General features: G+C 39.8%; 1 protein-coding gene and 1 pseudogene across 5 annotated transcripts in view; one reads left to right on the top strand and one right to left on the bottom strand.

Moving 5' to 3' along the window:
* Positions 1-18,279, bottom strand: part of FBXL2 (F-box and leucine rich repeat protein 2) — a 142,560-nt gene that overhangs the window by 73,983 nt on the left and 50,298 nt on the right. The window lies entirely within an intron of this gene.
* Positions 8,741-9,080, top strand: LOC123863974 (eukaryotic translation initiation factor 1-like; annotated as a pseudogene).

Here is an 18,279-nt window from a genome sequence, read left to right as displayed (position 1 = left end):
GTTGGAACGTTTTAACTGTGATTTTAAAAACTGGGGTAAATTTCACATAACAAAACCATTAAAGTATACAATTCAGTGACATTTAGTTCATGCACAATGTTGTACAACCACCACCTCCATCTAGTTTCAAAATATTTTCATTACCCCCAGAAGAAAACACCATGCCATTAAGCAGCCATTCTCTATTCCTCACTTCCTCTTAGCCCCTGGCAACCACTGACCCACTTTCTGTCTCTGTGGATTTATCTATTCTGAATACTTCATATAAGTGGAATCATACAATATGTGACTTTTGGGTGTGGCTTCATTTCTTAGCAAAATGTTTTTGAAGGTTATCCACACTGCAGCATGTATCAGTACTTCCTTCCTTTTTATGGCTGAATAATACCCTATTGTATGTATATACCACAATTTGTTTATTCATTCATTATTTTTTTTTTAAAGATTTTATTTATTTGCTTGACAGAGAAAGAGAGAGCACAAGCGGGGGGGCGGCAGGCAGAGGGAGAAGCAGGCTCCCCGCCGAGCAGGGAGACCGATGTGGGACTCGATCCCGGGACTCCAGGATCATGACCTGAGCTGAAGGCAGTCGCTTAACCGACTGAGCCACCCAGGTGTCCCTTATTCATTCATTATTGATGGACATTTGGGTTGTTTCCACATTTTGGCTATTACAATGACACTATATTTGTGTACAAGTATTTGAATTTTCGATTCTTTTGGGTATGTATCTAGGAGTAGGATTTCTGGGTCATGTGGTAATTCTAACTTTTTGAAGAACTGCTAAAAACTGTTTTCCACAGTGGCTACACTATTTTATGAAAAAGGTTTTTCATTTTAGAATGATTATTTAGGTAAAGAATTTTAGGTTTACATTTCCACTGGCACACAGAAAATATTTTTCTACTCTTTGCTTCTATTGTTCCTGATGAGAGATCTATTGTAAATTTAATTGTTAATTCTTTTAGGTAATTTTATTCTCTGAAGTTCTGCTGTTTCATTGTGCCTACGTACAAACTCAACTTTATTGATCCTGTTCAGGACCCACTGTGCTACTTAAGTTTGAGGATTTATATCTTTATTCCATTCTGAAACATTTTCAATAGTATTGCTTCAAATATCACCTCTTCTACATTTTCTCTATATTCTTTGTCTGTAATTTCCTTTACACGTATGTTGAATCATCTAATCCCACCTTTTGGGTTTCTTAGCCTTTTCTATATTTTTATTTCTTTGCTGAACTATGTTAAATTTCCCATCTCTATTTTCCAGTTTCCTAATTCCATTTTTAGCTTGATCTAATAATTGTTTAATCCATTTACTCTACCTTATACTGGATCATTTCATTAGGTAACTTGTAATATTTTATCATGACCTTGGGGCGCCTGGGTGGCTCAGTTGGTTAAGTGACTGCCTTCGGCTCAGGTCATGATCCTGGAGTCCCGGGATCGAGTCCCGCATCAGGCTCCCTGCTTGGCGGGGAGTCTGCTTCTCCCTCTGACCCTCCCCACTCTCATGTGCTCTCTCTCATTCTCTCTCTCTCAAATAAATAAATAAAATCTTTTAAAAAAATATTTTATCATGACCTTATTTTCATCTGATTATTGATGTGTGGAAAGCTCATGCATCTTGGTTTGTGAGATGTCCCTATGAAATTGTTTAACATTTGATTCTGCCAAGTTCTCCAAAGGTTTCATATTTCCAGCATCAATTTTACATTAATCTCTAAACTTGGAATTTGAATCATCCACACAGAAAATTAGATTTCCCAAGAAAGACCTTTTCCCCCCAGAACCCTAAGCAGAAGCAAGGTCTTTTGTTTATTTAAGTCCCATCTTACATGGTGGAGGGAACCTTTCCAGAGTCTCTGCATTACGTAGTGGTCACAAATTTGATTCCTCTCCATGTACATGTGAGGCCTCTCATCTCCTTTCCCTGATGGCATTAAAATCCACGCCACTAGTTATTATAGGCAGTCTGGTAGCTGATTTGCTAACCATCGCCAGTTATCAGTACACTAAGATTATTTCTTTCTTGAACTATGTATTTGCTTTTTTGTTCTATTATAACCATGGTTTCTCCTGTGTTTTCATACTAGCTCAATTATAAGGTTACAGGATGTTCCTCTGCTTTGATAACAATTAACAGCATGGTATACAGAATGTTCTAGGAGTAGAATGTCAGCTACCCTTCACCTCTGTTACTACAGCAAAGAAAACTAGGTACATGAGCTAGTAGATTTTTGATAAGACACATGACCTATAGTGTTGAATAACCCATTAAACTGGAATTTTGTGCTCTACCAAAAAGAATAAAAATTACATGCCTTATCTTTTAGTTAGATATATGGAGATCTGTGAGGATTTTTAGTCTGTTTGTTTTATAGATTATAAGACTAACACATCGTGGAAACAATTTTTGTTGAGTGAAGAACATTTAGCTATAAAGGAAGAACATGAGATGTGAAGTTAAAAGCCTTGAAGTCTCAGATCCACACAGACCTTTTAAATTCCAAATATCATGTTTTTAAACAACTGTGTAATCTTAAATCACTCAACCTTTGAGCCTCAGATTTTTGATTAAAACTGCTCCTTTTAGGGGCGCCTGGGTGGCTCAGTCGTTAAGTGTCTGCCTTCGGCTCATGTCCTGATCCCAGGGTCCTGGGATCGAGCCCCACGTCAGGCTCCTTGCTCCACGGGAAGCCTGCTTCTCTCTCTCCAGCTCCCCCTGCTTGTGTTCCCTCTCTCGTTGTGTCTCTCTCTGGCAAATAAATAAATAAAATCTTAAAAAAAAACAAAAACAAAAAAAACTGTTCCTTTTACTTTAAAAGATTTTGAGTATCAAGTGATTATTATGAAATTGCTACAATGTAATCAGAAAACATTCCTTTTTAACCCAAAATAATAATCATTAGTAAACCTTAGACTGAATCAACAGAGGCAGAATGTTAAGGCCTTTAGGAAAGTGTGGGGAACTTTAAATGAATGTCAGTTGTTCTGGTAAGAATTGCTGTGGGTTAAGAGTGGTAATAACACCCAGAATACGACTTTCGGCATTTCTATATTTATATACTTCCTTCATATCCTTAGAACAGCTAGGATAACGAATAACAAAAAGTGATGCCAGGCCCTCCCTACATTCTTCAAAGAACTACCTACTTAGAATAATGCCTCCAAAGATAAGAATATGGGCTTCGTTTTTTTGTGCAAATGAATAGTCTTTAAAATGTGGATACAGAAGACAAAATTTTTTCTAAAGACCACTAAGCCTATTCTCATATACTAAGGTAGATCAGTAAAAAGAAAACAATTATGTTCGTTTACTAAATTAAATTTGAGGTTTCAGAGCATTGGTTTAGTGATGTTATCTAAAAGAGGAAAAAAAACCCAAAACCCTAAAAGAGTTAACCACTTCAGGAATGTTTCTGAAAGCACAGACACTATACTTTTTATCTCAGTGTGTGAGAGCTGAGGCATGTTAACAGATTTATCTTTTTCTTTATTCATCTTTTTTATTGTGTCACTTACTAAAGCTATTAAGCTTTTTAATTTAAAATATAATAAAGAAAAGACTACAGAAAGAAAATGACTCCACAATAGCAAAACTAGCTTCATATGAATCTAGTCTCTTTTTGGTTTTGACCCTCCATATATTTTTTTCTTTTTTAAAAATATTTTTATTTATTTATTTGACACAGAGAGAGACAGAAGAGAGGGAACACAAGCAAGGGGAGTGGGAGAGGGAGAAGCTGGCTTCCTGCTGAGCAAGGAGCCTGACATGGGGCTCCATCCCAGGACCCTGGGATCATGACCTGAGCCGAAGGCAGACACTTAACGACTGAGCCACCCAGGCGCCCCTCGACCCTCCATATTTTAAAGGGAAGTTAAAACTAAGTTATTAAAGAGGCTCCTGGGTGGCTCAGTTGTTAAGTGTCTGCCTTCGGCTCAGGTCATGATCCCAGGGTCCTGGGATCGAGCCCCGCCATCGAGCCCCGCATCAGGCTCCCTGCTCGGCCGGGAGCCTGCTTTTCCCTCTCCCACTCCCCCTGCTTGTGTTCCCTCTCACAGCTCTCTGTGTCAAATAAATAAATAAAGTCTTTTTTAAAAAACTAAGTTATTAAAATTTGCAATCATTACATTTTCTAATAAAGAACAGATACTTTTGTGGTTAATTTCCAATTATTCAATTACTATCTTATGAATAAAGATTTCATCATAAATATTGAGCACTAAATAGTAGCTAAAACACATCACAAAAAGAAGTTAGCTTCTGACTAAAGTTATTTAAAAGACTTTTTTAAATTTTAATTTTTTTAAATAAGTTATTTATTTTTTGAGAGAGAGCGAGCAAGCACAAGCAGGGGGAGTGGCAGAGGGAGAGGGAGAAACAAGCTCCCCGCTGAGCAGGGAGCCCGATGTGGGGCTTGATCCCAGGACCCTGGGATCATAACCTGAGCTGAAGGCAGACACTTAACCAACTGAGCCACCCAGGCACCCCTTAATTTTAATTTTTAAGAGTTTTATTAAGTTCTTAATTCCAGTATAGTTAACAGTGTTATAAGTAGTTTCCGGTGTACAATATAACGAGTCAACAATTCTATACATTACTCAGTGCTCACCAGGGTAAGTGTACTATTTAATCCCCATCACCTATCTCACTGATTCCCCCCACCCTAAAAGACATTTTAAAGAGAAGAGTGTAATCAAAGATCAATGACTTCATGCAAATGCAAGAGGCTTAAACAATGATGAATCTACTTCTGCCATAATGCTAGTGATCTTAAAGAATCCACAATTGAGTTTCTGGAAGAAATATTTGATTTTTAAAATATAAGTCAAGTGAATGATGGAAAAGGTGAAATTTTCCAAGGTTAGATCATTGCACCATGGAACTGGAGAAGGGAGATTTGCAAAGTCAACATTGGAAAGGAAATCCAGGTAGAATATATTATTTTTTTTAAGATTTTATTTATTTATTTGACAGAGAGAGACACAGTGAGAGAGGGAACACAAGCAGGAGGAGTGGGAGAGGGAGAAGCAGGCGTCCTGCTGAGCGGGGAGCCCCATGCAGGGCTCGATCCCAGGACCCTGGGATCATGACCTGAGCCGAAGGCAGACACTTAATGACTGAGCCACCCAGGTGCCCCCAGGTAGAATATATTATTAAGATTGAATCAAAATACGATAAAGGATGAAAAAAATAACTCCGAATTTTAATAAAAGTAATTTGAGAAATTAACAGTGCACTTAGTAAGTGGTGATTCAAAAGGCTGGAACACAACAAATGGGAACAGTTCTGAATGAGAAGTGGGAAACAAAATATTTATAAAGATTAAAGATAACTAAAAGACAGCCAAGGGAAGATGCAGTAACAAGGTGGTTAGGCACGTGAGTAAAAATCTAATCAGGAGACAAATCAAGAAAAGACTAAAATGTAGCATACCTTCGTATCTTTCAAACTTACCACAAATCTTTTTATTAGGAATATTTTGATACATACAAAAGAATATATGACTTTGTAGTCCCTAATAGTAAGAGTGTATGAATCACTACTGAAACTTAAAAACTAGATCATTACCAGTATCACGGCATCTACTTTGTGTTCCTCCCTTATTTCCATTCTCTACCTCTCAACCAGTATGTTCATGATTTCTGTTTTTTGCTCCCTTCAGGATTTTACTACAATGTATATATTCCTAAAATGTGGCTTTTGATTTTGAATCTTAAAAAAATAGTACATGCTGTATAGTCTTTTGAAACTAGCTTTTTTCCCACTAGCATCATAACACTAAGACTTATCCATGCCATTTTGTGAGATTTTAGTACACTTCATTATATGTTTATACTTCACTTTATACATTATATCACATTATATTTATCATCTACATTAATAACATTCCATATTCCAGCGAATATTTGGTTGTTTCCAGTATTTTTACTATGATGAATAGTGCTGCTATGAACATGTTTTTAAAGATTTTTATTTATTTGAGAGAGAGAGAGGGAGAGAGCATGAGCTGCGGAGGAGGAGAGACAGAAGGGGGAAGGAGACGGATGAGCTGACTCCACGCTGAGCATGGAGCCTGATGTGAGGCTCGATCTCATGACCCTGAGATCATGACCTGAGCCAAAATCAAGAGTTGGACGCCCAACCGACTGAGCCACCCAGGCACTCCTGAACATTTTTATACATGTCACCTGGTTTACATTTGCAAGAGCTTCCTTAGGGTATACTCAAAAGCTGCAATGTGGGGTCAATCCCAATGTTCAATTTTCATTTCCTAGCTTCCCTTGCAGGTGCAAGTAGCCACATAACTAAGAGCTCGCTACGGGAAGGGGGCTGGCTGGAGGGAAGCCATGGTTGAAAACAGTAGAGCTTCCTTCCAAGTGGTCTTTAATAACTGCAGAGAGCAGGGCTTCCTTGATGACTCCACACACCATTCCCAACTTTATTACATGAACAGTAAGTAAACTTCTGTTGTGTTTTAAACATTAGATGATTATTAAATACATATGCCACATTAGCCTACTCTACACTAGTAAAGAAAGGGACACCTTGGAGTAGGGTGCTTCTAGAACAAGAATCTAAAATATGTGACATCTGCATAGCGGCCGACAGCACAGGAAACACAGCTGGCAACTATGTGACACTATTGCCTGTGGTAATGTGGAGGGCAGACATGGTACGTAGATCTAATTTGGGAAGAGGTTAGAAAGTGCCAAAAGATTAGTGACTAACGGCTTATCATTGCTGTATTTAGCAAGGCATTACAACAAAGAAAGTACTCAGGAGAAAACCAGTTGGCTTGCAAGCAGAAATAAAAGGGGAGAGAACACAGAAACTGAAGGCCTTAGACTGTTGAAAAAGCCAATTATGTCTAAATACTACTTTCCAAAACTTAAAAGTATCTTGAGCTAAAGGAGATTGCTTGAAATTCTCTGTTAAATAGATTAACTAAGGCCTGTAGCAAAGACTAAAGTCACTCCCTTTCTTTCCAAGCCTATTATTGTTGCAGATGTCTCTGGAGAAATACCACTGAGAAAGAGAGGCACAGAGGCAAAAAGTAAAATACAGGAGTCCTGAGGCTGCAGTCTAGGAAATAACTGGGTGGGGTTACAGGCAGAGGGAATTAACTAGAATCAAACAAATCAGAAGACTAGTGAGTTATTAAATTCTGTCAAAGAATTCATCCAAAATTTTGGCCTAAAATATACCACTTGTAAACTAATCCCCAGGTCTCCAAAACTGCACAGGTAAGAAATGACTATGAAATAGGAAGAAACCCCAAGACAGGAAAATTCCCTAACATCCACTTCAGGTTAGTTATGAAAGATAATGGGCGGGGCGCCTGGGTGGCTCAGTCGTTAAGCGTCTGCCTTCGGCTCAGGTCATGATCCCAGGGTCCTGGGATCGAGTCCCACATCAGGCTCCCTCCTCGGGGGGGAAGCCTGCTTCTCCCTCTCCCACTCCCGCTGCTTGTGTTCCCGCTCTCTCTCTCTGTCTCTGTCAAATAAATAAATAAATAAAATCTTTAAAAAAAAAAGATAATGGGCAAGGAAGAACCTTCCAGAGGTTGGAGTTAAGGGTCACCAAAAACCAGTGGGAAGAGAGTTCTTCACAGAAAAACAGAGTCGGAACTTCCCCTACTGAAGGCACAAGGGGGCCTCCTTAAAGCTGGCCTAGCAGAATCTCATCATTGCTATAGAACAGTAACTACTGTGTGTCTTACAATCTTCCCCTCCCCAAATTTTGTTTATTGCAATCACCCTGTCCCTGATCCGAATAAGGAGAGGGGCAGTAGTTGGGGAAAGGTAACAAAATCCTGAAGCACCACATGGAGATACGATGGAGAGGACTGCATATCAGCCAGAGATCCTAGACTTGGAGCTGGATGCAGTGAATGGATGGGATTTGGTTTATCTCTTGGGGAAGAGGTGTGTTCTCTGTGGAAATAAGGGTCACCAATATGGTAATCTGGTTACCAGAAAGGCAGACTATGGCATAAGTGGCTAGCTGCTCACCAAATTTCATGTTTTTCTCTTTTCCTGGGCATACATGTCTAACTGTGTGCCCAGGAAGAATAGAGCTCTATGGATTCTGGAGAGCAGCTAGCTGCCTCTACTTCTTTTGCAGCAGTCAGGTGGGGCTGTGTGGTTGGATTATTATCGAGTAAATGTGAGAACATGATATGTGCCACTTGCATACAGGAATCTCCCAGCAGGCCTCAAAGTATGTTCCAGAGACCCATGACAACCATCTGAGACTCCTTTAGGGATTCAACAGGTCAAAACTATTCTCAATACAAAGACGTCATTTACCTTTTCTATATTAACACTTCCACTGATGGTGCAAAAGAAATGGTGAGTAAAACTGCTGGTTCCTTAGCACAAATAAAAGCAGTGAGACAAAACTGTACTTAGAGTCATTTTAGCCTTCAATGCCATGCCCTCAGTGTTTAAAATCAATAATAATAATAATAATTATAATAATAATAATAATAGACCCCCAAAAGTTTCACTTAAGAATGTCCTGGACAAAGCAGAAACAAGTTATTGATTTTATTGAATCTTGACTTTTGAACAAACATCTTTTTAATTTCTGTGTGACAAAATGGTAAGTACACATAAAAGGTTTCAAATGGTTTTTGGTCCCAATCACTGAGCTCCCTCACTGCACGACGCTCCATCCCACCACTGTCCGGCTGCTCCCTTCTCCCACAGAAGAAAAGGAATCATATTGTATGTCCGCTCTCAAGAACCTCCACTCTTTCTACCCCTTTGCTGATGCAAGTAAGGGTGATGATCTCCTTCCTGCTGGCACTGAGGATTATATCCATATAAGAATACAACAGAGAAATGGGAGGAAAACCCTTACTACTGTCCAAGGGATCAAGGATGATTACAGTAAAAAGAAGCTAGAGAAGGTGTTTAAGAAGAAATTTGCCTGCAATGGTACTGTAATTGAGCACTCAAAATATGAAGAAGTAATTCAGCTAAAGGGTCACCAGCACAAGAACATATGCCAGTTCCCCATAGAGCCTGGACTGACAGGACAACCAGCTGAAGGTTCATGGGTTTTAAGTGCTTTTGGCTCACTGAAGCTTAAGTGAGGATTTCCTTGCAGTGATAGAATTTCCCTTCTGTCCCTTGTCACAAGTTTAAAAATCTCACAGCTTGTATAATGAAACCATTTGGGGTCTACTTTTAACTTGGACTAGTGTAACTCGTTCATGCAATAAACTGAAAAGAGTCAAAAGAAAAAGTTTCAAATGATTGTCTTAGGGAAAAACCAATTGTTTGAGCTATGAGCTAAACTAGCCACTTTTTTTTTTTTAAAGATTTTATTTATTTGGCAGAGAGAGACACAGCGAGAGAGGGAACACAAGCAGGGGGAGTGGGAGAGGGAGAAGCAGGCTTCCCGCGGAGCAGGGAGCCCGATGCGGGGCTCGATCCCAGGACCCTGGGATCATGACCTGAGCCAAAGGCAGACTGAGTCACCCAGGTGCCCCAAAACTAGTCACTTTTTTTTAACTAGTCATTTTTTTAAATGAAACATTTTAACATGAAATAACAACTGACATACTACAATAGCCAAACTATGGAAAGAGCCTAGATGTCCATCAACAGATGAATGAAGATGTGGTATATATATACAAGGGAATATTATGCAGCCATCAAAAAAATGAAATCTTTCCATTTGCAACGACATGGATGGAACTAGAGGGTATTATGTTAAGCGAAATAAGTCAATCAGAGAAAGACAAATATCATATGATCTCACTGATACGAGGAATTTGAGATAAGACAGAGGATCACAGGGGAAGGGAGGGAAAAATGAAACAAGACGAAACCAGGGAGGGAGACAAACCATAAGAGACTCTTAATCTCAGGAAACAAACTGAGGGCTGCTGGGATGGAGGGGGGTGGGAGGGATAGGGTGGCTGAGTGATGGACATTGGGGAGGGTATGTGCTATGGTGAGTGCTGTGAATTGTGTAAGACTGATGAATCACAGACCTGTACCCCTGAAACAAATAGTACATTATATGTTAATAAAAAAATTAAAAGAACTACTGACATAAATTGTGGTAATTCAGACTAAAGTACATAACAGACATTTTCTAAAAAATGAAGTGAGCCTGCCACTTCAAGGAAAATTGTGCCAATGATAAAATTCAAGTTTTTGAGTAAAAATTAGAATTTTGGAAAACTTGTACTGGCCACCATGAATTGTCAATGTCCCAAATCTTTTTTTTAATAAAGACTGTATTTACTGAGAAAGAGAGTATGCATGTGAGCAAGTGAGTGAACCGGGGTCGGCGGGGGGGGTGGGGGGGGTGGCGCAGGCAAAGAATGAGGGAGCCAGAGAATCTCAAGCAGACTCCACACTGAGTGCAGAACTGATGTGGGGCTCAATCTCATGACCCTGAGACAGGATCTGAGCCAAAATCGAGAGTGCGATGCCTAACCAATTGAGCCACACAAGTGCCCCATCAGTGTCCCAAATCTTGATATTTTCCAAATGATAATTTCATGATGTTTCAAAATCCAGTTTGAATAAGGAAAAGATCTTTTCAAAGTACAAAGACAAATGGAATTTAACTTAGTAAAGTACAAAGGGTTGATTGCCATGGTTTTAAAATTCCAGTTTGCAACTAATCTTTAAGAAACTGCCACCTGTCGGGCACCTGGGTGGCTCAGTTGGTTAAGCGACTGCCTTCGGCTCAGGTCATGATCCTGGAGTCCTGGGATCGAGTCCCGCATCGGGCTCCCTGCTCAGCAAGGAGCCTGCTTCTCCCTCTGACCCTCCCCCCTCTCATGTGCTCTCTCTCTCTCTCATTCTCTCACTCTCAAATAAGTAAATAAAATCTTTAAAAAAAAAAAGAAACTGCCACCTGTCAAGTTTAGATGACACATCAAAATATCCATAATTAGATGACTCGGCATTAAAGTAATCTTCCCTTTTCCAACTACATATACAAAGCTTTATGGCAGAAGCAAATGAAACAATAGATTTAGGATAATGAGGAAAAGAAAATGTAAACACAGAAGTTTATATCCAGCAAAACTGGTTTTCAAGTATAAAGGGTACAAACTGGTATCAACGTACAAGACCTTAGAGAATACGGTTCCCATGAACCCTTCCTGAAGAATAAATCTTCTGGAGAACAAGCACCAGACAACAAAATGGTACACAGACACTAAATAAAGACTGGTGGTGAGCATTAAATAAGCTCAATGGAAGTTAAAAGAGAGAGGATATATGATGGCTATATATTTGATAGTGTAGATTTAGTACAACCATTTAAAAGCAGGGGTGAGGAGTAAGAGAACATATGCAAAAAAAGTCATTGTTTTCAGTAATTATATTGGTAAAAACTATATTGGTGTTGTTATTCTGAGGTTATGGTGTCTGTGATGTAGATAAAGCAAATAAGCAAATATAGAATATTCTAATTCTATAATCCCCTGTGTCAGAACCAGGACTATTAGTGTGGAAGAAAGGAGATGTAGACGTTCAGACTGATGAAGTAATAACAGAGTCCTGAATTTGCAGCAGATATATCAGTATGAAATCATGAGTTTCTCATCTCTCTCTATATGTTCACTATACTGAAAAGGTCTAGAAATACCTCTAGCAACAAGACTGTAGTCCTGAAATACCCTTTCCCACAAAAAGAAACCAACATTTCTTGAAAAAATGGCTGATTCCAGGTCTGGAGCAGGTATCATATGAGATGAGCCTCATACATCTGTGTATTTGTCAGGAAGGAAACTATCAAAACTACTAGGGTCATGTAAAAGGACTCAGGAGTCAAAGATAAGACCTTTTGAATTTCAATAAAAATAATAATAGCAATGAATTGAAAATCATTAAATAGGTTTAAATTCATAAACTTATAATACTTGTAAAAAATCTAAGACCCCTTCAAAAGATAAGAAACCAACTAATTTTTATTTTTAAGTAGTTTCAGACTAACAGAAAAGTTGCAAAAATACGACAAGGAATTCTTGTGCACTTTTCACCCAGATTTCCCAAGTGCTAACAATATACTGCATTTGCATTTTTCTTCATATATATATATGTTCCATTAATTAAACAGGGAGGCTATTAGACTGAGGTGGCTCTAATGTTGTGGTAGCCTACCTAAGCAACCAAAAACTAAGCTTTTAAATGCCCCAAAATTATAAAATCAGAACACTAAGGACAACCAATCATAAAGAGCAAACGAGTCTTTAAGATACAGCCAATCAGATAACTTCCTTTCTTTGCTTTCCCACTTTCTCTATAGAAGCCTTTCCCCTGGCTCTGACTGGTAGAGCACTCCCAACCACCCCCGCTTTAGCCCTGCCCCAAACTGATTCTTGCTCAAAAAACTCTTACAATTTTTAATATACCTCAGCCTATCTTTTAACAAATATCATATACACACATATATGTCATTGTCTCTGAAATATTTGAGAGCAAGCTGCAGACATGATGTTCACTGACCTCTAAATACTCAATATCTCCTAAAAACAAGGACGTTCTTTTTCAAAGACACAGTACAATGATCAAAAAAAGGACAGTAATACAGTACTATTATTTAATCTATAGAACTTATAAAAATGTGCCAATTGTGCCATTAATGGCCCTTAAAACAAAAGAAAAACATTTTTTTTCTGGCCCAGGACCACATATTGCAGTTAGTTGTCTTGTCTCTTTAGTCTCTTTGATTCTGGAACACTCGGCCTTTCTTTATCTTTCTTGACTTTCAGGACTGGGGGCACTGCGGAAGGGCGCACAACCCAGGCTGCTGCAGTTTATAGCAGCACGGACAGAAACGGAGACAGTGTGGCCTGGAGAGCTCACTGAACAACAGACTGAGGTCTCTCTGCTCTGAGGCAGAGGGTTGGAAACGGTCTCTTCTGCTCTGACTTGTGGAAGAGATGCAGAAAGCCGCCAGGGAAAGGCGCCAGAGAACAAAAGCCCCAAAGACTGATTCTCACTGAGCCCATCCCCTGCCACAGGGGCGCAGGGCAACTCCGCCCAAACAGGGTTGCCTGAGTAACAGCGCGGCAGGCCCCTCCCACAAAAGACAGGCTGGGAAAACAAGAGGCCAGCAACCCTAAGGTCCCGAGAAAACAGGTGCATCTTGCTTGGGTTCTGGTCAATAATTTCGACTCTATACATTCCCTCAAACACCCATCAACAGAATGACTAGGAGGAGGAGCCCCCAAAATAGAAAAGACTCAGAGATTATGACTTATGCTGCAGATTTACAAATGGATGCAGATATAACCAAGATGTCGGAGATGGAATTCAGGCTAGCAATTGTGAAGACAATGGCTAGAATGGAGATATCAATTAATGGCAACATAGAGTCTTTAAGGGCAGAAATGAAAGCTGAATTGGCAGAACTTAAAAATGCTATTAATAAGGGCGCCTGGGTGGCTCAGTTGGTTAAGCGACTGCCTTCGGCTCAGGTCATGATCCTGGAGTCCCTGGATCGAGTCCTGCATCGGGCTCCCTGCTCGGCAGGGAGTCTGCTTCTCCCTCTGACCTTCCCCCCTCTCATGCTCTCTATCTCATTGTCTCTCAAATGAATAAATAAAATCTTTAAAAAAAAATGCTATTAATAAGATCCAATCCAATCTAGATAATCTAACAGCTAGGGTAACTGAGGCAGAAGAGCGAATAAGCGACCTGGAAGACAATATAACAGATAAAAAGGGAAAAGAGGAGGCCAGGGAAAAACAACTCAGATTCCATGAAAATAGAATCAGAGAAATAAGTGACACCATGAAGCGTTCCAATGTCAGAATACTTGGAATCCCGGAGGGAGTGGAGAGAGAGAGGGCTAGAAGATGTATTTGAGCAATTCGTAGCTGAGAACTTCCCTAATCTGGGGAATGAAACAAACATTCGAGTCCTAGAGGCAGAGAGGACCCCTCCTAAGATCAAGGAAAACAGGCCAACACCCCGGCATGTAATAGTAAAACTTGCAAATCTTAGAACCATCTTAAGGGCAGTTAGGGGGAAGAGATTCCTTATGTACAGAGGGAGGAACATCAGAATAACGTCAGACCTCTCCACAGAGACCTGGCAAGCCAGAAAGGCCTGGCAAGACATATTCAGGGTACTAAATGAGAAGAACATGCAGCCAAGAATATTTTATCCGGCAAGGCTTTCATTTAGAATGGATGGAGAGATGCAGAGCTTCCACAACGGCAGAAACTGAAAGAGTATGTGACCACTAATCCAGCCCTGCAAGAACTATTAAGGGGGGTTCTATAAAAGGAGAAAGACCCCAAGAGTGATCTACAACAGAAATTTACAGGGACAATCTATAAAAACAACGTCTTCACAGGCAATATGTTGACAATTAATTCATATCTTTCAATAATCACTCTCAAAGTGAATGGCCTAAACACTCCCATAAAACAGCACAAGGTTGCAGATTGGATAAAAAGACAGGACCCATCCATATGCTGCCTACAAGAGACTAATTTTGAACCTAGAGATATATCCAGACTGAAAGTGAAGGGATGGAGATCCATCTTCCATGCCAGTGGACCTCAAAAGAAAGCTGGGGTAGCAATTCTTATATCAGACAAATTAGATTTTAAACTTAAGTCTGTAATTAGAGACACAGAAGGACACTATATCATTCTTTTTTTTTTTTTAAGATTTTATTTATTTATTTGATAGAGAGAGAGACAGCGAGAGAGGGAACACAAGCAGGGGGAATGGGAGAGGGAGAAGCAGGCCTCCCGCTGAGCAGGGAGCCCAATGCAGGGCTCGATCCCAGGACTCTGGGATCATGACCCGAGCCGAAGGCAGATGCTTAACGACTGAGCCACCCAGGCGCCCCCACTATATCATTCTTAAAGGGTCTATCCAACAAGAAGATCTACCAATTGTAAATATCTATGCCCCCAACATGGGAGCAGCCATCTACATAAGCCAACTGTTAACCAAAATAAAGAGTCATATTGATAACAATACATTAATTGTAGGAGACCTCAATACTCCACTCTCAGCAATGGACAGATCATCTAAGCAGAAAATCAACAAGGAAACAAGAGCTTTGAATGATACACTGGACCAGATGGACCTCATAGATATTTACAGAACATTCCACCCTAAAAAAACAGAATACTCATTCTTCTCGAGCGCACATGGAACTTTCTCCAGAATAGACCACATACTGGGCCACAAATCAGGTCTCAACCGATACCAAAAGACTGAGATTATTCCCTGCATATTCTCAGACCACAATGCTTTAAAACTGGAACTCAATCACAAGAAAAAATTAGGCAGAAATTGAAACACTTGGAAGCTAAAGGCCACTCTGCTCAAGAATGTTTGGGTCAACCAGGAAATCAAAGAAGAACTTAACCATTCATGGAAATCAATGAGAATGAAAACACATCGGTCCAAAACCTATGGGATACTGCAAAGGCGGTCCTAAGGGGGAAATACATAGCCATCCAAGCCTCACTCAAAAAAATAGAAAAATCCCGAATTCACCAACTAACTCTACACCTTAAAGAACTAGAGAAAAAGCAACAAACAATGCCTAAGCCACACATTAGAAGAGAAATAATTAAAATTAGAGCAGAAATCAATGAACTAGAAACCAGAAACACAGTAGATCAGATCAACAAAACCAGAAGTTGGTTCTTTGAAAGAATTAATAAGATTGATAAACCCCTGGCCAGACTTATCCAAAAGAAAAGAGAAAGGACCCAAATTAATAAAATTATGAATGAAAGGGGAGAGATCACGACTAACACCAAGGAAAGAGAAACAATTATTAGAAATTATTATCAACAACTATATGCCAATAAACTGAGCAATCTGGATGAAATGGAGGCCTTCCTGGAAACCTATAAGCTGCCAAGACTGAAACAGGAAGAAATTGACAACCTGAATAGGCCAATAACCAGGAATGAGATTGAAGCAGTGATCAAAAACCTCCCAAAAAACAAGAGTCCAGGGCCTGATGGATTCCCTGGGGAATTCTACCAAACATTCAAAGAAGAAATAATACCTATTCTCCTGAAGCTGTTTCAAAAAACAGAAACAGAAGGAAAATTTCCAAACTCATTCTATGAGGCCAGCATTACCTTAATCCCCAAACCAGGCAAAGACCCCATCAAAAAGGAGAATTTCAGACCAATATCCCTGATGAATATGGATTCCAAAATCCTCAACAAAATCCTAGCTAATAGGATCCAACAATACATTAAAAGGATCATCCACCACGACCAAGTGGGATTTATCCCTGGGATGCAAGGGTGGTTCAACATTAGCAAATCAATGTGATAGAACACATTAATAAGAGGAGAGAGAAGAACCATATGGTCCTCTCAATTGATGCAGAAAAAGCATTTGATAAAATACAAAATCCTTTCCTGATTAAAACTCTTCAGAGTATAGGGATAGAGGGAACATTCCTCAAGTTCATAAAACCCATCCATGAAAAACCCACAGTGAATATCATCCTCAATGGGGAAAAGCTGAGAGCCTTTCCCTTAAGATCAGGAACACGTCAAGGATGCCCACTCTCACCACTATTGTTCAACATAGTACTAGAAGTCCTAGCAACAGCAATCCGACAACAAAAAGAAATAAAAGGGGGGCGCCTGGGTGGCTCAGTCATTAAGCGTCTGCCTTTGGCTCAGGTCATGATCCCAGGGTCCTGGGATTGAGCCCTGCATCGGGCTCCCCGCTCTGCGGGAAGCCTGCTTTACCCCTCCCACTCCCCCTGCTTATGTTCCCTCTCTAGCTGTGTCTCTCTCTGTCAAATAAATAAATAAAATCTTCAAAAAAAATGAAATAAAAGGTATTCAAATTGGCAAAGAAGAAGTCAAACTCTCTCTTTTCACAGACAACATGATACGTTATGTGGAAAACCCAAAAGACTCTACCCCCAAATTACTAGAACTCATAGAGCAATTCAGTAATGTGGCAGGATCCAAAATCAATGCACAGAAATCAGTTGCTTTCTTATATACTAACAACACAACTTAGAAAGAGAAATTAGAGAGACGATTCCATTACAATAGCACCAAAAACCATAAGATACCTCGGAATAAATCTAATCAAAGAGGTAAAGGATCTATACTCTAGGAACTACAGAACACTCATGAAAGAAATTGAAGAAGACACAAAAAGATGGAAAAACATTCCATGTTCATGGATTGGAAGAATAAACACTGTTAAAATGTCTATGCTACCCAGAGCAATCTATACCTTCAGTGCCATCCCGATCAAAATTCCAATGACATTTTTCAAAGTGCTGGAACAAACAATCCTAAAATGTGTATGGAATCAGAAAGGACCCCGAATCGCCAAGGAAATGTTGAAAAAGAAAAACAAAGGTGGGGGCATCACGTTGCCTGATTTCAAGCTATATTACAAAGCTGTGATTACCAAGACAGCATGGTACTGGCACAAAAACAGACATATAGACCAATGGAACAGAATAGAGAGCCCAGATATGGGCCCTCAACTCTATGGTCAAATAATCTTTGACAAAACAGGAAAAAATATGCAATGGAAAAAAGACAGTCTCTTCGATAAATGGTGCTGGGAAAATTGGACAGCCACATGCAGAAGAATGAAACTCGACCATTCTCTAACACCATTCACAAAGATAAACTCAAAGTGGATGAAAGACCTCAATGTGAGACAGGAATCCATCAAAATTCTAGAGGAGAACATAGGCAGTAACCTCTTTGACATCGGCCACAGCACCTTCTTTCAAGATACATCTCCAAAAGCTAGTGAAACAAAAGCAAAAATGAACTTTTGGGACTTCATCAAGATAAAAAGCTTCTGCACAGCAAAGGAAACAGTCAACAAAACAAAGAGGCAACCCACAGAATGGGAGAAGATATTTGCAGATGACACTACAGATAAAGGGCTGGTATCCAAGATCTATAAAGAACTCCTCAAAGTCAACACCCATAAAACTAACATTCAGGGACACCTGGGTGGCTCAGTCGGCTAAGCGTCTGCCTTCAGCTCAGGTCATGATCCCAGGGTCCTGGGATTGAGTCCCACATTGGGCTCCCCACTCAGCGGGAAGCCTGCTTCTCCCTCTGCCCCTGTCGCTCTCCCTGCTTGTGCTATCTGTCTCTTTCTCTCTGACAAATAAATAAAATCTTTAAAAAAAAACAAAAACAAAAACAACTAACATTCAAGTCAAAAAATAGGCAGAAGACATGAACAGACACTTCTCTGAAGAAGATATACAAATGGCTAACAGACACATGAAAAAATGTTCATC

This window comes from Mirounga angustirostris, unplaced genomic scaffold, assembly GCF_029215605.1.
Source record: "Mirounga angustirostris isolate CCGP_5_RB_7025 unplaced genomic scaffold, mMirAng1.0.hap1 SCAF_1, whole genome shotgun sequence".
In the NCBI taxonomy this organism is placed as follows: domain Eukaryota; kingdom Metazoa; phylum Chordata; class Mammalia; order Carnivora; family Phocidae; genus Mirounga; species Mirounga angustirostris.
Note: the sequence above shows the minus strand (reverse complement) of the source record. Positions and strands in the feature narration are given on the sequence as shown.